Source organism: Miscanthus floridulus, chromosome 9, assembly GCF_019320115.1.
Source record: "Miscanthus floridulus cultivar M001 chromosome 9, ASM1932011v1, whole genome shotgun sequence".
Taxonomy (NCBI): domain Eukaryota; kingdom Viridiplantae; phylum Streptophyta; class Magnoliopsida; order Poales; family Poaceae; genus Miscanthus; species Miscanthus floridulus.
The window spans coordinates 13,603,519-13,628,292 of NC_089588.1; the positions used below are offsets into that span (position 1 = coordinate 13,603,519).

Genomic DNA, 24,774 nt, shown 5'->3' on the forward strand with positions numbered 1-24,774 from the left:
CGCAGAGAAGGAGATCGAGGCGTGGGTAACATGTGGCAGAAGGACGATGAGCAGGCGAAGGTTTGGCGAGGAGGAGGCGAGGCTGTCCAAGGGCCCAGGGCCGGTGGCGATGGCACGCGAAGTAGTTGGCTCGGGTACAGAAAGTTACCTCCCTGCCCTCGGGCAATGTATTGGTGGCTGGGGCGCCTGGGCAACCCTTGTGTAATTTTACCTTTTCTCCGGGGTATGTCCTATAAATACCCCGGGGCGCCACTGTTCGGATATAATTTTTTGGGCAGTTTAATAAGCAATTAATCCACATTTAATTTTGCGCTTCCCCTTGGGTTGCCTTCGGCTCGAGCCTCACTCAACCCTATAGGAAACCCTCGCCCTCCCCCCACCTAGCCTCTAGCGAGGGTGGGAGGCTAGGAGTGACCCCACAGCTTCCCCTTCCAGTACCACTTGTAGTAGCACTCGCACTTCCACTTAATGTTTGTTGAAAAAGTGTTATTACAAGTACATATAAATAATTGGGCTAAATAAATGAAATTGGACAGCAATGCAGGTATGACTCACATTGGGTCATTGCCGTTATTCCTTGCATAAATCTCATAGTCTGTAACTTGACCTTTGGAACACCATGTGTTTTTCAATTCTGCCCTCCAATCCGTTTTTTCTTACGCGCGCGGAAGCCTACCCGCCGCATGTACCTCTCTCTGCCTGCGCGTACCCACAACCACCCCTCTGCCTCTCCCCCCGCGCACCTCCAGAATCGCCGGGACGCAGACGTCGCCTCGGCCTCTTGCCCATCGGCGAACTCGAGCGGGCGTCTGTCCCGGAGGCGCGATCCCTCCTCTCCCACCTCCCGATCCATAATTCCCAAAAATGCGCCTCCTCCGTTCGCCTTGTTCCGCTCGCGAATCCGGTTGCCCCCTCGCCTCCCACGCGCCGCCGCGGCCGCCTCCGTCCAACCCTGTCGCCATGCCGGCCACTGAGCCACGCGTGGTGCCATGCCAAGCGGGGATGACGGCACGCCGCCGGACGGAGCCACGACTCACGTGCCGCCGCGTGCCCTTCGTCTTTGTCTCTCGCTCGCCAATATGACCATTGCGATCTTCTTCCTGGCGACCCCATGATGTCAAGCAGCCGCTCCTCCACCGCGCGTATCTTCCGGGGCGACCCCATTATGTCAAGCAGTCGCTCCTCCACCGCGCGTACCCGGCGGCTCACGGCAGCAAGGCCAACGGCAACGCCACCGCTGTCAGGGACAAGAGGATCGCGTCCTTCAGTACTTTCTTCACCATCAACGATGCGCGCATCCCAGCCCGTGCGGACGGAGGTGCCCCGCCTCCGCCAGACCAGGTCTCGTCGGAGCCCACGTCCACTGGATCCATCGAGCAAGGGCGCAGAATCCAGGTATGGTTGAGACACTCCCAAATCTTCCTATTGGATCGAGTTATTTATTCCGTCTCCTTGAGAAGGTTTATCTGTGCCCTTATCCGATGCCTATGAATATGGATCTGAGCAAGGCTAATAATACAGTCGGCTTGCTGGCTGTAAGGTTCCTTGTAGCCTTCTCTTAGCCCACTCATATAATAGTTAGCTCTTTACAGTTAATACATGGTCCACTTGTCTCTCTCACAGACTTTCTTGGTTCTTGTGCCCAAGCCGACTGTAAGCTTACAGCCCGCTTCTCCTCTCTCTCCTCCCCTCTCTCCTCCACCTCAGCATTTAGCCGGCTTACAGCCTGCTATTATACTTGCTCTAAGTTGGCATATGTGATTACTCCTTCCACCAATTAAATCCTTTGACTCGGAGGCGGAGGCATGCATCTGCTCACATCTGATGCTGGACCAGCGAAAAGATGCATCAATGCTTTTGTATTCATTACCAGACTCTATTCGTGTTCATCAATGTTCAGGTACAGTACCTGGCGCTGTATTGTCCGTTTGCATGCGTGACTACTGCACGAATTTTCAGATATTAATTAATATATGAAGCGTATTCCTAATATACATGCAAAAATACATATACCTTAATGCTAATTTGCTTATATTATTGGTGTTACGTATTTCTGTCACCGTTCCAGGTGTTGGTCTCACCATCTGTTTTCATGGTGTGCTGCATTACATGATTTCTGGTCACCATCAGGAGTGGTTCGTGGATGTCTCTACAATGCTACAGCATGAAATAAGATTGCTGGTCACCGCCGGCGAGGCAGCAGAGGAGAGCTTGGAAAGAAGCGAGTTGGGCTTTCCGCACCTCTCTTGGACGGTTGGGCTTTCGTGGATGTCTCTACCATGCTACAGCATGAAATAAGATTTCTGGTCACCGCGCAGGCGCAGGCGGCTGCTGGCTGCATCATCGCGGCCAGGCACTCGCATGCAAGCACATTTGTTCTTCGTTGATATTTGACAATTTTGATTATGGTTTCAAAAGAGCAGCTCTGTTGGAGGCATACCAACAGAATACCATCTATCCATATCTTGAGATATGCTAAAGTTATGCAGATGCAAATAGTTATGGAGGAAGGCATGAAGCAAGAAATATTTATCAGAAGGTTGTCAGCATCTGGACCAGTAGGATTCTTGTGTCACCCGTCTGGGAGGTAAACCATTACTATTTTGTCCTTATTTTGTCATATATCAATATGATGCACACATTATTTTAGCAAATTATGGACTAGGCATAACATTTCTAGAAAGGGCAATAAAAATTAGCAGCAAGGACTGGAGCTTTAATTTATTCTATGCTGCATGGCCATCTCATTAGTTTTCTTCTAGACGCCGCAAAATTGCATTATTTACTGAAAAGGAAAGAGCTTTCCTATGTCTGTGGCAAAAAAAAATTTGAATGGTTGCTGAGGTTATTGGAGTTGGACCTGTTTGTTTTCCGATATTATAGTTATTTTTTCAATTCTTCTTCTGTAAAGGAAAGATCTTTCCTATGTCTCTAGCAAAAAAAATGTATCTAGCCTGTTGTCTGAATGGGTGCTCAGGTGATTGGAGTTGGACCTGTTTGTTTTTAGATATTATAGTAATTTTTTCAATTTTCTTCTTCATTTGCAGTGCAATTTGAAAGGCAAAATTTCTCTCCTTATTAAGCTCACAAAAAATGGTGCTCATTTTTTTATAACTAGAAAACGGTGTTCATTGAAACCAGAGAGAATTTGAAAGAAGAGTAGCTATGATGGGTGGAGGGAATTTCGTTGTTCCTGCTGCACATTGCTAAAACTTTTAAGGTAGCAAGTAAACATTTAGTTTCTTTGATTAACCTGGTTGTCTGTCACAGTTATAACACTAGCTTTACAACAGTCAATAATAATGATTGACAGATGCGTATGACAATTCTTATTTTGTGTTTTATGATTCAAATCCCACATGTGATTCATTTGTAATGCTCCGCTCTTTCCTATGATTCTTCACCTGATAAATTTCTAAACGCCAAGTAGATACCTGAGGGGCATCCAGGCCCCCAGGAGTTTTGGCAGTTTTCTGTATGGTTCCTTCAGGCGTTTTGGAGGACCTCAGGAAATCCTTGTGATATGCAGTTTTGCCTGGTTTTTGCACAGAAACGCTAGTTTCTGCCTCGGAGGCACTCGACAGTCAGTTGTTTTTCACGGATGGACCGAACCTTGGACTTTTCAACGTTAGGGCACCCATTGTTAACCAAATACTTCAGTACAGATTCTGAGTCAAAGGGACATGTGGGCTCCTTTTTCTTTGCACCCACTGAAACTGAACTTGTGAATCCCATACCAAGCTGAGCAAAGAGAGTTCCCGAGGATGTACCCTGCGATGCAAAGTTTCAGTTCAAGTTAACAAACAAAACTGTTGGGCTTTATCTGTGCATAAGTGTGTAAAGGCCCATGGGCCTATGTACCATGTATATATGTAATCCTAAGCAAAGACTAGAATCAAGAGTTCTAGAAATTTCCCCAAATATCAACATGGTGTCAGAGCCGGTGCTGGTGGCGATGGAGGTGACCCCTACTTGGTCGGAGTGATGGCGCCGCCGACTGGCTGCTAGCGGAGAGAAATCGAAGGGATTTGAGGTGCAGAGCAGTGAGCTGCTTAGGTAGAAGATGACGACGACCTAAGGTGCTGTGATGGCGGTGAGGTCCAAGGGCCTTCAGGTGGCGCAGAAGGCGGAGGCTGCTGACGGCGAGTCGCTGCTGCCAGCATAGGTCTGTCTGGCTCGAGACTTTCGACGAAGAGGAGAGCTCACGGAGCAGGTTCGTGTGCACATGAGCAGGCAGCTGTGTGCTCTTTTTTCTTGCTGATTGAGATTTGGGAGTAGAAAGGAGGATTGGACCAGGGAATTGAAGGAAGGTGGTGTCAATTTCGCCAGGCGGTGGAGAGGAGCGTGCTACTGCAGTGCAGTAGAGGCAATCACTCAATCAGTTGCTAGCTTTAGCTTGCTTGGGGCAAGTACGGGTGAGTGGTGAGCTGATTGGTAGAAGCAAGGAAGGGCTGTTAGCCAACTGTGGGGAGAAGTCTCAAATATGTTGGGACAAACATAGTTCAGTAGATGGACAAGAGGAAGAAGATCCTTGATTGGAGGAGTCATTTTGGTCATACCAATAACATTGACGATAGCCTTCAAGGCTCCAAGAATTGAACCCAGCACCTCAGGATACTCCTCTCCTAAGTACTCATACAGCACAACGCCCAAGTAATCCATAAGTTGCTCCTTCTGGCACTGCTTCATGAACCGAAATACATTTTAGGAAAAACGAAATACATTGTGAGAAAGAGAAATACATTTTACGACAAGTGACACTTTGGAAAACACTGAAATACATTCTTAAAAAACGAAATACATATTTAAAAAACTAGAAATACATTTTAGGAAACCGAAATACTTTTTGGGAGAAACTGAAAGACAACTTAACTTAACACAGAGACTGACATCCGTTTGATCCTTCAGGAGTTGATCCTCACCCTTGTTTAGCTGAAGGTGCTCGTCTTCCTCAGGGGTGGAGTGCTGAAGTCGCCTTCGTCAGGGCTCGCAGGGCAGTAATGAAGCTCTATCTACCCTCTTCTCTCCTTTCATGCCGAGCACCGATGCACGGAAGACTGTCAAGTCCGTCAAATCAGTCATTGCTCCAATGCGCAAAAGGCTTGCTATATCATCCAATCTTACCAGCTCACAGATGAAGCTTCGAAAGCAGCCGAAGCAGAAGGCTCGCCAAAGAAACAGAGCAAGATCCATGGTGAAATCAAAACAGATCAAGCGACCAAGGAGCAAGGTTTGTTCCCCTTCCAGTCTTCCTCTCCCTCCCTGCGGTTTTCTATTTGATTTTGAGGGGATGCTTTGGTTAGGGTTAGGGTTTAGTGTTGATGCCAATATAACTCTTCATCGGCAAATATTCAAGCAAACAAACTTGAATATTACTTTTTCTCAACCATTGTTCATATGATAACTCTGAGTTTTCCTCAAGATTTTCTAAACATTCCAGCTATTTCTGCAAATATCCCTTCTTCTTTCTAATATGGCCAAACTTATTCGCCCCCCAGCCCTTAAAATGTTTCTTAAACCTTTTCAACTTAATATTAACAATGTCGATAGGATCAGAGCTAGCCATATATTTATTCCACAATCTTTGCACAGTAGGAATAAAATCTTACTTTGAAACCAAGCAATATCAAATCTAAACTCATTTTTGCTTTTAGTGTACCATCACTCATAATATCCAAAAGCAAAATATTGTGATCAGACAACTCTCTAACGGACGGGACGAAACGGGCCGTGGGTCCCGAGCCCACTGAGGTGGTCCACGGGGTCAAAGGGACCCACCCAAGGTGTCCCCACATGAAAAGTCCAAGGTTCGGTCCATACAGGGACAAGTAAGTGGCATACCGAATGTTGACCCATAGTACATGTAAGTAACTTTAATACATGACAACGGTTATGAGGAAAACCGTACATATGCACCAATACCTTCTTTAGAGACCTACGGTTACGACCATTATCTCCGATGTTTACTCTTAACTGTGATATAATGTGACGGTAAGTACAGTACCGTATCTTGTAGTGCGGTACCTAAAAGTAATATGCATACATGCGAATGGTTAGGAGTACTACCATCAGTGCATTAGCATAACGTTGTTATACGGGAGCGGTAAGTGGCATACCGAATGTTGACTCACGGTACATGTAAGTAACTTTCATACATCTCAACGGTGATAGGAACTACCATCTGTATGCACCCATACCTTCTTTAGACATGCACGGTAACACGTGATATCTCCGGTGTTTCCTCATAACTTTTCTATAATTTGACGGTAAGTCCAGTACCGTATCTTGAGCTGCGGTACCTGAAAGTAATTTACGTACATGATAACGGTTATAAGTGATATCATCGGTGCATCGTAATAACGTTTTTATACGGCGACGGTAACTATAATACCGAAAGTTGACTCGTGGGGCTACAATTTTGATATAAAAATTATTTTCATCCGATTGAATCTACCAAAAGTCACACAACGGTATATATGATAGAAACAAGACACCAAACATCATAGAGGTATATTCGACCGAAACTAGGGCTTCATTTCACGCTTCTTCCTTGGCACAGGCGAGAACGTCGGGGCCCGTCTCACATCCTTTTGATAGCGTACCTCACCCGGCCACTGAGATGCCGCGTCCAGAGGTCGAACTCATGACGGATGCGGCACTCTGCGCTGTAGTACCAGATGAGCCTGCGACAGCTGTTATCCCCGAAGCGCCTGCATTCTGCCCATGTGTAGACGTGGGGATCCTCGACGAGCAGCTCTGGCGGGTCGTCGTGGTGAGGAAGCCAGAACCGGTGCGCAATGATGTGGAGGCCGTTCTTGACGAAGACGCGCAGTCGCGCCAGGCCGTGGTTCTCCCACCAGCCGCCAGGGAGCAATGGGTCGCCACTAATTCCTTGGAGGAGCGCCAGCGCTTTGGGGTCCGTGGGGTTCGAACGGTACCACAACATCACCATGAAGTAAGACGCACCGGAGTCCCCAGTGACAGCGGCCAAGTTTATGAGCGACGACGACCTAGTTGATGGCCGCGTCATCAAACCCTCCATCCCCTCGTAGCATACGGCCTCCGAATGACCATCGAGTCAGAAGCGCTCCTCGAAGCGCAACCCGAGCACGGGCCAACACCCCCCGGCAGTGGTAACGAAGCTCACGGAGCGACAGGCACTAGAGCACCCTAGGTGTCGTCGTAGAAGCGCTAGAAGGTGATGCAGACCCAACGAAAGGATCAGGTACTACGTGACGCCCCCATCCTCGATGACGCGAAGGAGGATCCAGGTGATCAGATCCTCTAGCAGCAACATCAAGCAAGAACATCGCATGGCACGGCGATCAGCCATCGTCTAGCCCTATTGCGCCTGATTCTTCTCCGTGATGAGGAGGCCCTCTTGCCCTCGATTTCTTTGTTTGTATGAACAGGAGGCCGAGAAGAGCAACCATGTTAATGCTAGGCGGAACGGCGATCAGCCATCGTCTGCGGGCCGCCCTTAAATGCAACACAGAACCGCCGCCTCGGGCTCTCAACTGGCAGGTGACTCTTCATGTGCACAAAAACCAAAATCCGATTTGTGCCTATTCCTATTCAGATGCAAGCAAGTAATGACCAGCCGCCGCAGCTTCCTAAACCCTAAACCCGAATAACCAGGGGAAGAATAAATAGATAAGGATAAACCCATGATGACAAACAGACGCCTAAACCCTTAAATCACATGAAGGATAATGGACTGAGGATAATAGGGGGATCCGGTTTATCCTTCGTCTATTTATCATCATGGGTTTATCCTTCGTCTGTTTACTCTTCCCCAGGTTATCCAGGGTTTAGGGTTTAGGGTTTAGGCGTCTGTTTGTCATCATGGGTTTATCCTTATCTATTTATTCTTCCGCTGGTTATCTGGGTTTAGGGTTTAGGAAGCTACGGCGGCTGGTCATTACTTGCTTGCATCTGAATAGGAACAGGCACAAATTGGATTTCGGATTTTCGTGCACATGAAGGGTCGCCCGCCGGTTGAGAGCCCAAGGCGGCGGTTTCGTGTTGCATTTAAGGGTGACCCATAGATGATGGTTGATCGCTGTTCCACCTGGCATTAACATGGTTGCTCTTCTCAGCCTCCTATTCATACAAACAAAGAAATCGAGGGCAAGAGGGCCTCCTTGTCACGGAGAAGAATTAGGCGTAAGAGGGCTAGACGATGGCTGATCACCGTGCTGCGATGTTCTTGCTGATGCTGCTGCCAGAGGATCTGATCACCCGGATCCTCCTTTACATCATCGAGGATGGGGGTGTCATGTAGTACCTGAACCTTCATCGGGTCTATGTCACCTTCCGGCGCTTCTACAACGACACTTGGGTGCTCCAGCGCCTGTCGCTCCGTGAGCTTCGTTACCACTACCGGGGGCGTTGGCCCGTGCTCGAGTTGCGCTTTGAGGAGCGCTTCTGCCTCGCCAGTCATCCGGAGGCTGTATGCTATGAGGGGATGGAGGGTTTGATGATGCGGCCATCAACCAGGTCGCTGTCGCTCGTCAACCAGGCCACTGACGCTAGGGACTTCGGCGTGGCTTACATCATGGCGATGTTGTGGTACCGTTCGAACCCCATGGACCCCGAAGCGCTGGCGCTCCTCCAAGGAATCAGCGGCGGCCCGTCACTCCCTGGCGGCTGGTGGGAGAACCATGGCCTAGTGCGGCTGCGCGTCTTTGTCAAGGACGACCTCCACATCATTGTGCACCGGTTCTGGCTTCCTCACCGCGACGACCCACCGGAGATGCTCGTCGAGGATCCCCACGTCTGCACATGGGTGGAATGCAGGCGCTTCGGGGATAATAGCTGGCGCAGGCTCATCCGGTACTGCAGCACAGAGTGCTGCATCCATCACGAGTTCGACCTTTGGACGCGGCATCTCAGTGGCCGGGTGAGGTACGCTATCAAAAGGATGTCAGACGGGCCCCGACGTTCTCGTCTGTGCCAAGGAAGAAGCATGGAATGAAACCCTAGTTTCGATCGAATATACCTCTTTGATGTTTGGTATCTTGTTTCTATCATATATACCGTTGTGTGACTTTTGGTAGATTCAATTGGATGAAAATATTTTTTATATCAAAATTGTAGCCCCATGAGTCAACATTCGGTATTATACTTACCATCGCCGTATAAAAACGTTATTACGATGCACCGACAATATCACTTATAACTGTTATCATGTACGTAAATTACTTTTAGGTACCGTAGCTCAAGATACGGTACTGGACTTACCGTCAAATTATACAAAAGTTATGAGGAAACACCGGAGATATCAGCGTGTTACCGTGCATGTCTAAAGAAGGTATGGGTGCATACAGACGGTAGTTCCTATCACCGTTGAGATGTATGAAAGTTACTTACATGTACCGCGAGTCAACATTCGGTATGCCACTTACCAGCTCCCGTATAACAACGTTATGCTAATGCACCGATGGTAGTACTCCTAACCATTCGCATGTATACATATTACTTTCTGGTACCGCACTACAAGATACGGTACTTTACTTACTGTCACATTATATCATAGTTAAGAGTAAACATCGGAGATAATGGTCGTAACCGTAGGTCTCTAAAGAAGGTATTGGTGCATACGGATGATTTTCCTCATAACCGTTGCCATGTATTAAAGTTACTTACATGTACCATGGGTCAACATTCGGTATGACACTTACAGTCCCCGTATGGACCGGACCTTGGACTTTTCATGTGGGGATACCTTGGGTGGGTCCCTTGGGCCCCGTGGGCCACCTCGATGGGCTCAGGACCCATGGCCCGTTCCGTCCCATCCGTGGCCCGTTTTTTGGCTCGTTTTCACCGTGCCCTTCACTTAGACTGACTTAGCCATTTTCATGCATGTTTAGTGGCCCGATTTGACTCCTTTCCGCGTCGCATTACCTGTTTTGGCCCGTTTTCATCAGTTTTGGCTCATTTTCTTTGTGCCATTGACTTAGACCGACTTAGGCATTTCCAACCATGCCTTGCGGCCTCTCATCACCCATTTGCACCTCCTATCACCTGGTTTGGGCCTGTTTTGGCCTTGCATGACCCGTACTTAGCCCGTCGCGAGCCGTTTTCGCCTCGCGTGAGACATTTTTGCCCCGATGTCATCTTGTCCTTCTCTCGTTACCCGTTTCTGTGACCTCATCGGCATATCTGTCATGCTCGATTTGAGTCCTAGCCATTCCTCGGCATCCATCCAATCAACCGTGCTTGGAAATCAGAATCAAACGATCTTACTTTTGCAAGGTTTTTGTCCAGAAACGCTGATTTCCGCCCCGTAGACGCACAAAGGTCATTGTTTTTCATGGATGGATGGAATCTTGGAGGCTGACCTCGGGTATGGATACATAACATCATTTGTTGAGCAAGGTAATGTTTGGTACTTTCGTAGCGCAAGATATGGTACCAGACTTACCGTTCCTCTATATAAAGGTTATTAGACGGCACCGGAGATAAAGGGTGTAATCGTAGGTCTCTACAGCAGGTATTGGTGCATACGGACGATTGTACTCATAACTGTTCCCATCTATTAAAGTTACTTACATGTACCGTGAGTCAACATTCGGTATTATACTTACCGTCACTGTATAAAAATGTTATTAGGATGCACCGACGATATCACGTATAACCATTATCATGTACGTAAATTACTTTCAGGTACCGCAGCGCAAGATACGGTACAGGACTTACCGTCAAATTATACAAAAGTTATGAGGAAACACCAGAGATATCAATTGTTACCGTGCATGTCTAAAGAAGGTATGGGTGCATACAGATGGTAGTTCGTATAACCATTGATATTTATGAAAGTTACTTACATGTACCGCGAGTCAACGTTCGGAATGCCACTTACCGTCCCCGTATGGACCGAACCTTGGACTTTTCGTGTGGGGACACCTTGGGTGGGTCCCTTCGACATATGGGCCACCTCGGTGGGCTCAGGACCCACGACCCGTTCCGTCCCGTCCGTGGCCCGTTTTTTGGCCGTTTTTGGCTCGTTTTAACCGTGCCCTTCACTTAGACGGACTTAGCCATTTTCATGCATGTTTAGTGGCCCGATTTAACTCGTTTCCGCGTCGCATTACCTGTTTTGGCCCGTTTTCGTCGGTTTTGGCTCGTTTTCTTCGTGCCATTGACTTAGACCAACTTAGGCATTTCCAACCGAGCCTTGGGGCCTCTCATCACTCGTTTGCACCTCATGTCACCTAGTTTGGGCCTGTTTTGGCCTTGCATGGCCCGTACTTAGCCCGTCACGAGCCGTTTTCGCCTCGCGTGAGACATTTTTGTCCCGATGTCATCTTGTCCTTCTCTCGTTACCCGTTTCCGTGACCTCATCGGCATATCCATCATGCTCGATTTGAGTCCTAGCCATTCCTCGGCATTCATCCAATCAACCGTGCTTGGAAATCAGAATCAAACGAGCTTACTTTTGCAAGGTTTTTGTTCAGAAACGCTGGTTTCCACCCCGGAGACGCACAAAGGCCGTTGTTTTTCATGGATGGATGGAATCTTGGAGGGTGACCTCGGGTATGGATACATAACATCATTTGTTGAGCAAGGTAATGTTTGGTACTTCCGCAGCGCAAGATACGGTACCGGACTTACCGTTCCTCTATATAAAGGTTATTAGACGGCACCGGAGATAAACGGTGTAACCGTAGGTCTCTAAAGTAGGTATTGGTGCATATGGACGGTTGTACTCATAACCGTTCCCATGTATTAAAGTTACTTACATGTACCGTGAGTCAACATTCGGTATTATACTTACCGTCACGATATAAAAACGTTATTAGGATGCACCGACGATATCACGTATAACCATTATCATGTACGTAAATTACTTTCAGGTACCGTAGCGCAAGATACGGTACTGGACTTACCGTCAAATTATACAAAAGTTATGAGGAAACACCAGAGATATCAATTGTTACCGTGCATGTCTAAAGAAGGTATGGGTGTATACAGATGGTAGTTCGTATAACCGTTGAGATGTATGAAAGTTACTTACATGTACCGCGAGTCAACGTTCGGTATGCCACTTACCGTCCCCGTATGGACCGAACCTTGGACTTTTCGTGTGGGGACACCTTAGGTGGGTCCCTTAGACCCTGTGGGCCCCTCGGTGGGCTTAGGACCCACGGCCTGTTCCGTCCCGTCCCGTCCGTGGCCCGTTTTTTGGTCATTTTTGGCTCGTTTTCACCGTGCCCTTCACTTAGACGGACTTAGCCATTTTCATGCATGTTTAGTGGCCCGATTTGACTCGTTTCCGTGTCGCATTACCTGTTTTGGCCCATTTTCGTCGGTTTTGGCTCGTTTTCTTCGTGCCATTGACTTAGACTAACTTAGGCATTTCCAACCGTGCCTTGGGGCCTCTCATCACCCGTTTGCACCTCCTGTCACCTAGTTTGGGCCTGTTTTGGCCTTGCATGGCCCGTACTTAGCCCGTCGCGAGCCGTTTTCGCCTCGCGTGAGACATTTTCGTCCCGATGTCATCTTGTCCTTCTCTCGTGACCTGTTTCTATGATCTCATCAGGCATATCCATCATGCTCGATTTGAGTCCTAGCCATTCCTCGGCATCCATCCAACCAACCGTGCTTGGAAATCAGAATCAAACGAGCTACCTTTTGCAAGGTTTTTGTTCAGAAACGCTGGTTTCTGCCCTGGAGACGCACAAAGGTCGTTGTTTTTCATGGATGGATGGAATCTTGGAGGCTGACCTTGGGTATGGATACATAACATCATTTGTTGAGCAAGGTAATGTTTGGTACTTCCGTAGCGCAAGATACGGTACCAGACTTACCGTTCCTCTATATAAAGGTTATTAGACGACACCGGAGATAAAGGGTGTAACCGTAGGTCTCTAAGGCAGGTATTGGTGCATACGGACGGTTGTACTCATAACCGTTCCCATGTATTAAAGTTACTTACATATACCATGAGTCAACATTCGGTATTATACTTACCGTCACCGTATAAAAACGTTATTAGGATGCACCGACAATATCACGTATAACCATTATCATGTATGTAAATTACTTTCAGGTACCGTAGCGCAAGATACGGTACTGGACTTACCGTCAAATTATACAAAAGTTATGAGGAAACACCGGAGATATCAATTGTTACCGTGCATGTCTAAAGAAGGTATGGGTGCATACAGATGGTAGTTCGTATAACCGTTGAGATGTATGAAAGTTACTTACATATACCGCGAGTCAACATTCGGTATGCCACTTACCATCCCCATATGGACCGAACCTTGGACTTTTCGTGTGGGGACACCTTAGGTGGGTCCCTTAGACCACGTGGGCCACCTCAGTGGGCTCAGGACCCATGGCCCGTTTCGTCCCGTCCGTGGCCCGTTTTTTGGCCGTTTTTGGCTCGTTTTCACGGTGCCCTTCACTTAGACGGACTTAGCCATTAGATTTTGGTGAGTTCTTCGGCAAGCAGGGCTGCCAATGGTTAATTTCGACCTCCAGTTTGTCTTTGAGTATCCATCATGACTTATATTTTGTTTGTAAGGTTGCATCGGTTAGGTCTGACCTCTTACAAGCTTGGTAAAAGTTAGTTATCATCAGTTAATTGTAAGGTTACATCGGTCCGGCTCGTATCTCTTACAATTACTGATGCAAGTTACCCTTGATTCTTATCAAAATTTATACGGTTGCATCGGTCCGGCTCGTATCTCATTCAAATTTTGATACAGATTAGTTATCGGCTAAATCTATTAAGATTGGTAGGGTTTCCTTGCTGTTTTTAATAGATTTGCTAGTTATCGATCTTGTTATAACTAGTATTCTTACTATTTGTAACAAAATCATCCCTTGCCCGATTAAGATTGAAGCGGATCAGCTTTATATCTCTTTACATCATCATCTTGTTGCTTCTCCCTGTTTACATCTCGCTTTGACGATGGTTTCGGTTAGCTTAGCTATTTTGGTCCAATCTTGATTGAAGGTAGCATGTGGTCAGGATGTGTTAAACCCTAAGTAAAGCTTGCTGGTTAATAAAATCTGGTCTAGAACTGCTTTTATGGCTGCCATCGATCCGCTCGACCGCCACTATTAGCACTATAGATTGAAAATCGTTAAATAGTAAGTCTTGCTTATGGTCAAACATAGCCTCTGGCTGCATGCTATGTCCGCATCGTCTATTTAGCCGATCATCTATGCTTTATTGATCGCAACATATTTTCATGATTCTGTTAAGCGCATATAGATTCGTATTCTTCGAAAGTTTAATCTGTTATCTTTATCTTGGCTGCATCGGTCCAGCTTGAACCCCACTGTTAGAGATAATAGGTTAGATTGATAGGTATATGGATTTATCCACGTTTAATAGTCAAAGTGTTTGCATGTTGCAAGTCTTCTTTCACCAGAATCAGCTATTTTAGCCGATAACCCGCACATTGAGAATATATTGGCTATTTACTTGCTTTTACTTGTTTTTGTCTGGGTTAAAATCTAGTATGTTTCTCATTGAATATGAATGCTTCCACGTCTACTTTTTACACCTTTTGCATGTTTTCATGATCATCGGCTGTTCAGATCTATACAATTGAGTAACTGATAATTGCCGATATGCTTGTTTTTACTTACCATGCATCATGAACATCTTGGATATCGACTCTCTAATCAATAGCCTTATCGCATCGGCTACTTAGCCACACATTTGGAATTGTCTGGACAAACACCGACATATTTCACCTTAAATTACTGATCAATCTTGTCTCCTTGTTAATTGCATGGTCAAATTGACTGGCACGCCCTAGGTCACGACCATCTGGTCCGGTGTCCTCCTAAGTCCGGGGAGAGCTTGGGATCTGCTCCACGTGGTTTCTCTTGGCTGGCTTCGTGTGCCAGCGGCGGGACGTCACTTTTTGCCATCGACACGCTCTTGCTCCAGGCTTTGGCTTGGTTGTCTCTTCCGTTATCTTGTTGATTTTGGGGCTTGCTGCTTGGATCAACCCGCGGAGGTTGCAGAGATTGTTGGGTATTTGCATGGTGGTTTATGTTGAAGACTTTTTGGTTAGACCCCCACTGTGACCGGTTCTGATTCCTGTTATCTCTGGGGGTTGTTTGTGCTAAGGTTGACCTTGCTTGTGCTGCCCTTGCTCTTCCATTCTTCTTCGGAGGTCGTTGTCGGATCTACAGTACTTCTCAAACTCATTGTATAGCTGTTCAATGGCCAGAGGCTTTTCACTGACGAGGTGCCTAGCGAACGCCCCAATGCGGAGGCCTTTGATTGCTATTTCAATGGCTACATCTTCAGGTACATTAGGTGCTCGAGCTTTGAGGTGTACAATTTTTTTATAATACTCCCTCAGAGTTTCTCCTTGTTGTTGCTTGCACTGGAAGAGATCTGAGGCTGTCAGGAATTCCCTTGAGAACTCTTTGATCTTGGCCATGATCTTGTCGTGGAGGTCTTCCCAGGAATAAACTGACTTTGCCCTTAGCATGGCATACCAGGCAAGGGCGTCGCCTTCTGCTGCGATGAGTAAGGATTTTGCCAAGACTGTGTCATTTCCACCTACGGAGGCTATGGCTCCTTCAAATCTCATGATGAATTGCCATGGGTCTGTCTTACCATTGAATTTTGGCAGGGAGATGGGTTTGTAAAAGGGTGGCCACAGAGAACTCTGAAGTCCATCAGATAGTGGAGACCTGTTGTCTATAGATCTTTGAGGTGGTGCAAGGTTGAAGGGGGTGCCGAAGGTCAATTGGTTTGCGGGGCTTGGCGAAGGGTTGGGTTGGCTTTGGGTTGCTGGCTAGGGTTGATTTGAGTTGTTCGAAAGGGGTGGGTTTGGCTGTAGACTCTGTATTTCTGCTTGCAGGATTGCTAGCTGCTGTCGGATTTCCAATGCTTGGTGGGACATGATCATTGCTCTTTGACTTGCAGTGAAGGTTGCGACAAGTCTATGTGTCTCTTGCTGTGCTTGTCGCAGCTCCGCCTGTAGGTGCTGGAGCACCTTCTCTGGTGTGAGATTAGAATTCACCTGATTACCTTCGCCTGAAGGTTGATCTATTGGCGCAGTTTCCCCTACATTAGCCTGGGCTTCTGAGGCGCTAGCATATGTGCTGCAGGTCGTATGTTCAGGCCTTCCCTGGGTAGACGTTTCTCCTTAGACTCGAGCGGAGGCTTGCCTTTTTGGTGGCATAGTGGGTTTGTGCTTGGCCTAGCACGGTGGGCGTCAATGTTGGGGAATCGGCTCTAACTTTTCTATGGGGACCTTCAGCGATGCCCAAGGATCAAGAATGTGGGAACACCATTATCGATGCAATGGCTCTCTTAGGGTTTCGAGCCAATCAATCTCTCCCATTCCCGGGGATCGGGTTCTGTTTTTATAGGGCGACATGTCACATTTACAGATTACACTTTTGCACCTGGCTAGCCCAAAGCATATTCCACTAGAGTCCTTTACCCTGATTCCCCCTAGGGGCTCTCTTGTTTATGTCTTCTGATTACCGCCCTTCCCTTGTGGGCCTTTGTCAAGCCGACCTGGGGCACTGCTGTCCTCCGTGGGCCTTTGTGGAGCTCCACTAAGGCCCATGGGGCAGCTTCTTTCTCTCTTACGAAGGTTTCTGCCTTAGCCTCTTCTTGCCTTCACCGCCTCCTAGGCCTTCGCCCGAAGACGTCATCCATCCGCGTACGCGTACCTTCAGCCGAAGCCTTCGCCAGCGGCTCCTGGTCCCTCCAAAGGCCTGGTTCGACCTGAACTCCCGTCATGGGGCCTGCTTCCGCTTGTCTCCTGAAATCATAAAGTTGATCACACAATCTTTGATTATTGTTACGTGGAGGGAACCTTCAGGACCGAGCCTTCGCGCCCCCAACACTTCCAAACGAAGTGTGATTTTTGTAAAATGGCCTCCAAGAAGAGCCTCTGTTGGAGAAGAGTGGGACTAGAAAGATGGAATACCCATGTAAGGCCAATAGTTGAGGTACCTGTGGATCCAGACAAAACTCCAAACATGTAAGAATCTACCTTGAAGCAAGGTTTCTAATGGCCATGTATATAAGGTGGAAGGTAAACAATCAGGCCCGTATAGCTATCCAGAACTATACTTTGCCTGGGTGCAAAGCAACATATAAAATTAAATCTAGTGCCTTTCGTGTATATATATTTCAAAAAGAGGATAGCACCCTTGTCCTTGCGGTAGCACGAAGTAAGGAACCTGATTCCTCTGTCTCTTGATTTGGCGGTTCTCTCGGAAGACGAAGCACCAACCCAAACATTCAAGTGTTCCTGCATGCGGCTATCTTCAAGGATGCGAAGCTGCTACTAGCAGGAGTCCCACGCTAGTTGCTGAAGTTTCTGCAATGGGAGTGAAGTAGTGAACATTTATACCTCGTGTCTTCTGTCGTTGAGGTGAGCTATATTCTTACCCTTTCTTTCTTTTTTCCTGCGTTTCTTCCATCTTGTAATAACTAATAACTAAATAAGAAACAGAAAATTCGTTAGTTTCAACAAGCAAGCTGTGGATCATGCATTCATGCAGTCATGCTAAAAACAAATAATCTAGTGTCTATATATCCTTTTTAATTTTCTTTTAGGTTTTATAAGAATATAGTAAAGATATTTATAGAAGTATACTTGTTTCATTTCCAGCAAGCAAGCGATGGCCATGGCCGGAGTGTTGCGCCTGTGGAACGAATGGGAGATCCAGATCCTGGTCCTCGTCAGCTTCGCGCTGCAGGTGTTGCTGCTCAGCTTCGCGTGGATGCGCCGGCGCAGCATCTCCCGCGTTCTGAGGACCCTCCTTTGGCTCATGTACCTGCTGGCCGAGTACACGGCGACGTACACCCTCGGCCACATGTCCATCGGTGGCAAGGCAGGCGAGCACCAGCAGCTCATGGCGTTCTGGGCGCCGTTCCTCCTCATGCATCTGGGTGGCCAGGCCGGACACCATCACCGCCTACGCCATGGAGGACAGCCAGCGCGCTCTGGCTGCGCCACCTGCTCACCTTCGCCGTGCAGGCGCTCGGAGCAGGCTATGTCCTCTACAAGTACATCGGCAGCCGCGGGCCGCTGGTGGCCCCTGCCGTCCTGATGTTCACCGTGGGTGTGCTGAAGAACGCGGAGAGAGTGTGGGCACTCAGTTTCTCCAGGCTGGAGATCATAAGAAGGTACCTCGACGGTGTTTCTATCAACCAAGATTTAAGGGATTACCCTGGGACCTACTGTTTGCAGCCTCGGAAAGTGCTGGTGCACCACCAGCTGCTGCCCCAGGCAACACCGCCATCCGACGGCGACGGCGATAACAGGCAACCGAAACCGGGCGCCGGCTGGGATTTCTGCCTGGGCTTAGCAGGTGGTCTCCTGGTGTGGTGGAAACCAACGAAGAAGAGGCCCGTGCCCGACGACGACGACACTATTATTAACCTTGCAAGCGAGCAGTCGTTGAATGATGAGTCGGTTCTGCAGGGTGCTCATGACCTGCTTTACATCTGCATGGGTCAGTTTGTGGATGACAAGATTTTGCCGTCCAGGTTTCAGATGAGAGCCATGAAGTATTTCCATCAGCATCGCAAGACATTCCAGCTGTTCGAGATGCAACTCTCCTTGATGTATGACATCTTCTACACCAAGGCAGCGGTGATCCACACGTGGTATGGACGTTGCTTCCGTGCCATTTCCTTGCTTGGAACTGCCATGGCATTCTTTCTGTTTCAGTTCAGCACTGGCAAAGACGGCTACAACAGAGTTGATGCAGCAGTCACCTATATACTGGTAACTGGAGCTTTCATTCTGGAGGCAGCATCGGTGTTGAGGGCAATGGGTTCAACATGGACATGTGCCTTGCTAAGAGAGAGGGAGTGGGGATGTCTGCACAGACTGCATGTGTCTCTTCGGCGGTTTGTCAGGATAGCACAAGCAAGAAGATGGTCTGACTCCATCGGCCAGTTTAACTTGCTGGGCTCCTGCTCCTACACCGGTGACGAAACAATTACAAGTGATGATGAAACAAGTCGTCGCCGAGAATCCATTGCAAAATATATGAGGGGTTGTCGTCATCGTCTCCACGGTTGTGGTGGTCTTGGGAGCAAAATATTTTCCTTCTGGAGAGACGGCAGGAGCATGATTCCGACGGGTGCTAAGGAGCTGGTGCTGGAGGAGATACAGAGGATGGTGGAAAAATGTGAAGGCGAGGAAGGCGTGCTGATGAGCTACCGTGGTCAGTGCGCGCTGAAGCGATTTGGTGGAGTCAGCTTCTTGGAACCGGTCACGGGCACCAATTTCGACCAAAGCATCCTTGCCTGGCATCTTGCGACCGACAAGTTCCTCATGTACTCAAAATCTACATATGGTGGTGAAGGTGAAAGAGATCAAGCAGGGCCGCCGTCCCTTTCCCTTGTCGAGGCAACCAAGGCCGTCTCCAACTACATGATGTTCCTCCTTGTGGAATGCCCCTACATGCTGCCATCCCCAGTTCGGTCCACACTGCATCTCCAGGCCAGGAAAGTGTTGCGTGAACGGAATTACTGGCAGTGGTTCATAGGCATAGCATGGGACAGACGCCGCCGCCGCAGTGCCGCCACCAATGTTGAAAGCCAAGTGACTGACCTTGGAGCAAAACTCGCCGACGAGCTGCTACACATGGAAGAATGGGAGATGCCAGACAAGCTACTGCGGATGGTTTTTGGGGTGTGGGTGGAGATGCTGTGCTACGCGGCACATCACTGCAGCAGGGAGTCCCATGCAAGGGAGCTCAACAATGGCAGAGAGTTCTTGACCACCGTGTGGCTTGTGACAACGGCCGAGTTCAATCGCGTCTACCACAGACCAAGCAACTTTAGGGAGCGCCGGCAAGGTTCCATCTGGAACTTCTTCAATTTCGTGGATTTCGCGGACTTCATGGAGCCCCTGGAATCATGCTGGTCTGCCTTCATGTCGTGGTTTCCATCCGTGTCAAGGTCAAGGTCTGCGTTCGTGCAATTCTGCATGATATTTTCCCTTATTTTTTTGCCAATCCGGGGTATTATTTTCCTTCTGAGATCACCCTGGAGGCCACCGTTATGACTAATATGGATGTGTCAATAGATATGGATTACCCATAGGTAAATGTACTGGATTTTTTTTAATGTGATGTGAATTGTATTACTTAATTAACCAGCATGCCAATTTGGATCTTTGGACATTACTGAACTTATACCGAATTATCCATGGACAATAGCGATCTAAGGTTTTTGTCTAATTTATCTTTATAGATAATGGAAAGAACAATCTAGCTTCATCCTCCAACAAGAGATATCAGACCACCTTATTACAACACAATATCTTACGGAGTACTAGTTTATGTTTCTTCTTCTATTGGGCCATGTTCGGCTTACCCCATATTCGATTTGTTCGGCTTCTTTTTTCAGCCGAAACAGTATTTTTCTCTCATAATAATTCAGTCGGAACAGTGTTTTCAGCCAGTTTCAGCCAAGTTTCAGACCAGCGAACGGGGCCTTGGTCGTTTTGCCAAAAAAAATAATCTTGATATCTGATATCTATTTTCTTCAAAACACTCTTAGTAATTTCAAAGAATAAAACCATAAACATAGGAAGGCTTGACAGAACCGAGTCAATCAGCACCAGTCTACTCCTGACATACAGGTGTTTCCCTTTCCAACCACTGAGTCTTTTGTTTTCTACTATACGCTCCTTTGCTTTCGTCCAACCTTTGTTATTCAGTTTGTGGTAAATCATTGGATGACCACGATAATCGAAAAAGGTAAGTGCCTAATTTGCAACCAAAAAGATGTTACCACATATCTTTACTATTTTATATTTCTCCAAAAAAAAAATTTGAACTCTCATGGAAGTTACTTTTAAGACCCGATAGTTGTTCAAAAGTACGTAGAAGCAGTTTTTTTTGTTCTTTGCTTGTTCAACATCATGGTCTAAAAATAACACAGTACTGTCTTTTAATACACGTTGACTATGTCTTCATGTAAATCCCCCCCCCCCCCCCCGCGCGCGCGCTCGCGCGAAATTGTACTTCACCCTTCGCCACTGCCAGCAGTCAAGGAAATTCAATATTTCTTGGAGGTGACTAATCGCCAAGTAAATACATTTTACTTTACTGGGTGTTACTAACCACCAAGCAAATACATTTTTTTGGGGTGACTTACCATTTGGGGTCACCATCAAATTTATTTGGACCACCAAGTACTAACCATGTGACCATGGATGAAGCTTGGCTAGTTGATATCCCTCAAGGGTCTGAGCTGGAAAATGAGTTGTTAACATCAACATTTACGAAGCAAGAGGTGAGAAATGCAATATTTCAAATGGAAACTAATAAAGCACCATGCCCTGGTGGTTTTCCTCTGGAATTTTATCAGGGGTTTTGGAGCATAATCAAAGAGTACTTGATGGCTCTTTTTGAGTAATTCACAATCAGGTTCTACCTCTTCACAGGCTAAATTTTTGGCCAATAGTTTTGTTTATCAAGGAGTATTGAAGTGAAGCAAATTAGGTAATATAGACCAATCTATTTGTTGAATGTTAGCTTCAAAAAAATATACCAAGGTGTCCAGTGATAGAATATCAACAGTTTCCCAAAACATAATTAGACTTGAGTGTGCACGAGCAAATTTGGTGACTAGCGCCTGGGAAGAGGCTATACACGCATGTTTTGGCGGCCGGCGCGGCAAATGACGAGGGAAAGAGAGGGTCGGCGGCGGCAAGTGTTTTTATGCTGTTGATGGACTGGGCCTTGTTACACTTGTTGCTCGAGGGGCCGCAATGGCTAGGCCATCGCGCCGACTGACGGACCAACGTCGAATTGCTGGCTGACAGTCCAACGCCTATTGTAAATAGATGCCCATCAACAAATGTAGAAATACCTTCCCTCAAAAAAAGCAAATGTAGAATTACCGATTGACGATTTGTCGCAACCTTTTACCTTCCTGCTGTGTCTCACTACCGGATACAGTCATACAGGGCACTCGGCAAAGCCCCCAAAACACTCGGCAAACTGTTTGCCGAGTGTTACACTCGGCAAACGACACTCGGCAACTGGTTTATCGGCAAACGCTGTTTTGCCGAGTATTTTTCGTCGGGCACTCGGCGAAGACTTTGCCGAGTGCCCCAAAAACACTCGGTAAACATTTTTTGAAAAAAAAAAAGCATCAGCCACCGGAGGAAGAAAAGGCGCCGTCGGATCTGGCCGCCCCGCTCGCACCGGCGCTGGCCCGCCACCGCCACCACCGGATCCAGCCTCCCCGCGCCGCGCCACCACCGGAGGGAGAGAGAAGAGAGGGTGCTGCCGGAGGAAGAAAGGGCGCCGCCAGATCCGGCCACCCCGCTCGCACCGGCGCTGGCCCGCCACCGCCGCCACCGGATCCAGCCTCCCCATGCCGCACCACCACCAGAGGGAGAGAGAAGAGAGGGTGCCACCCGAGGAAGAAAGGGCGCCGCCGAATCCGGCCACCCCGCTCGCACCGGCGCTGGCCCACCACCGCCGCCACTGGATCCAGCCTCCCCACGCCGCGCCACCACCGGAGGGAGAGAGAAGAGAGGGTGCCGCCGGAGGAAGAAAGGGCGCCGCCGGATCCAACCTCCCCGCGCCGCTCCGCCACCGGATCCGGCCTCCCCGCACCACGCCGCCACCGGAGGGAGGAGAGAGGGCGTTGGAGAGGGAGAGGGAGGAGGAGGGGGGCGCCGGAGAGGGAGGAGGAGGGGGCGCCGGAGAGGGAGGAGGCGGGAGGGGCGCCGGAGAGGGAGGAGGGCGGGGCCGCGCCGGATTTGGGCCGGAGAGGGAGGAGGGCGGGGCCGCATCGGATCCAGGAGGAGGGGGGCACGCCGGAGAGGGAGGAGGAGGGGGGCGCTGGAGAGGGAGGAGGGGAGGGCACCGGAGGAGGAGGACGGAGAGGGGAGCTGGGAGGAGAGGGAGGGAGGGGCGCGCGGCGTGCGGGGTGACAGAGGCGGAGGGAGAGGGGAGCTAGGAGGAGAGGGAGGGAGGGGCGCGCGGCGTGCTACGGCTTTTATTTCCAGAAAAAAAATTTGCCGAGTGTCGTAGATCTAGCACTCGGCAAAGGTTTTTTTTTAATTTTTTTTCTTCTCCTTTTTTCAGAAAAAAGATTTTATATTTCTTTGCCGAGTGTTGCAGATCTAGCACTCGGCAAAGGGTTTTTTTATTTTTTTCTTCTCCTTTTTTTCAGAAAAAAGATTTTATATTTCTTTGCCGAGTGTTGTAGATCTAGCACTCGGCAAAGGTTTTTTTTTAATTTTTTTTCTTCTCCTTCTTTTCCAGAAAAAATATTTTATTTCTTTGCCGAGTGTTTTTTTTTACACTCGGCAAACTGGCTCTTTGCCGAGTGTTTTTTTACACTCGGCAAACCCCCTATTTTGCCGAGTGTTTTTAGCGCAGCACTCGGCATGGTCTTCACGAACGTGGCCCAAGACGGATATATGTCATTTGCGAGGTAATAACCCATTGTATAATAATTCACATTGACGCTGTAATTAACCTGTGGACCGTCACCTTCAGCGATCCTTGCAAATATAAGAGATCTTCGAAGAACATTGATATTATTGTGCGAGCGTGGCATCCCAAAGAATGCATGCCAAATCCAAAGATCTTTAGAGGCAACTGCTTCTAGTATAATTGTAGGCCCCTTTTTATGCCCTCGGTACATACCATGCCATGAAACAGGGCATTTTTTCCAAGTTCAATGCATGCAATCTATGGAACCAAGCATTCCCGGGAAACCTCTGCTCTCACCAATTGCGAGTAATAGGTCCAAATACTTGAACAACAGCTATGACGAACATTCTCAAACTTTCTAGAGCGGTACTCTCGCCAATACGAACATAGTCATCCATAGCATCAGCCGCTACACCATAAGCTATCATCCGAAATGCTGCCACCACCTTTTGCAAACAAGATAGTCCTAGGGTACCGGCGGCATTCCTCTTCTGCACAAAGTAGTCATCATTCTCCTCAACGGCATTCATTATACGAACACACACATGACGCCTCATTCGAAATCTATGTCATAAAACTAATTAATTAGCCACAGCTGCACGTATGTACAAAAGAAATTTCATACTATGAGGGGAAAGTACAAACCTCCACCTAAAATAGTTCGCCCCATACGTAGGATCATCTGAGAAATAGTTTTGAAAAAAGTCTGGAGTGTCCAGACTGCCTATCACGATTCAATACGCGATGTCCGTCAATAGAACCTCGGTGATATGGTTGCTTGTCATTAGCCTCTGGTACTATGTGTGCAGCAACAACATATAAATCATCCTCATCGTCCCAAGATGATGACTCAAGCACTTCATTGAACACTGTATCATAGAATTCATCTTCAGAATCCATCGTTGGCGCACCTTGAGCTGTAGGGTAGAAGGACAAATTCTCTAAGCAACCGAGATAATTATCTGTGTCAATTTACAAAATTATGGCCAAATTAAGTAAACCTCCTACACGGCTAGGACAGCCACCAGCAGGCTGCCGTGATGCCCTTCAAGATGTGCGGCTGGCAATGGCCGGACCCTGCGTGCTCTGATGGTTGGGCGACTCTGCCCCTTGTGGCCTGGTGGACGTGAGCGTTGATGATGCCTGGGCAGCCGGCAACCAGCGAACAGGATCGGGATGGAGTTCCAGGCGGCCGGCCCCTGCTGCGGAACTTGAGTTCGAGGTGGCGCCTGAGATGATCCGAAAAGAGAGCGGACGGGATCGGGATGGATAGGAAGAGGAAAAATCCGATGACATGGCAAGTTTAAATATAGAGAGTCTCAATTTAGATAGTCGGTTAGAGTAGTC

General features: G+C 48.0%; 2 pseudogenes; one reads left to right on the forward strand and one right to left on the reverse strand.

Annotated features, from left to right (window-relative positions):
• The first annotated feature begins 1,507 nt into the window (after positions 1-1,507).
• On the forward strand, positions 1,508-20,030 carry LOC136479274 (uncharacterized; annotated as a pseudogene).
• A 3,641-nt stretch (positions 20,031-23,671) lies between these two features.
• On the reverse strand, positions 23,672-24,584 carry LOC136482964 (uncharacterized; annotated as a pseudogene).
• Between the last annotated feature and the right edge of the window lie 190 nt (positions 24,585-24,774).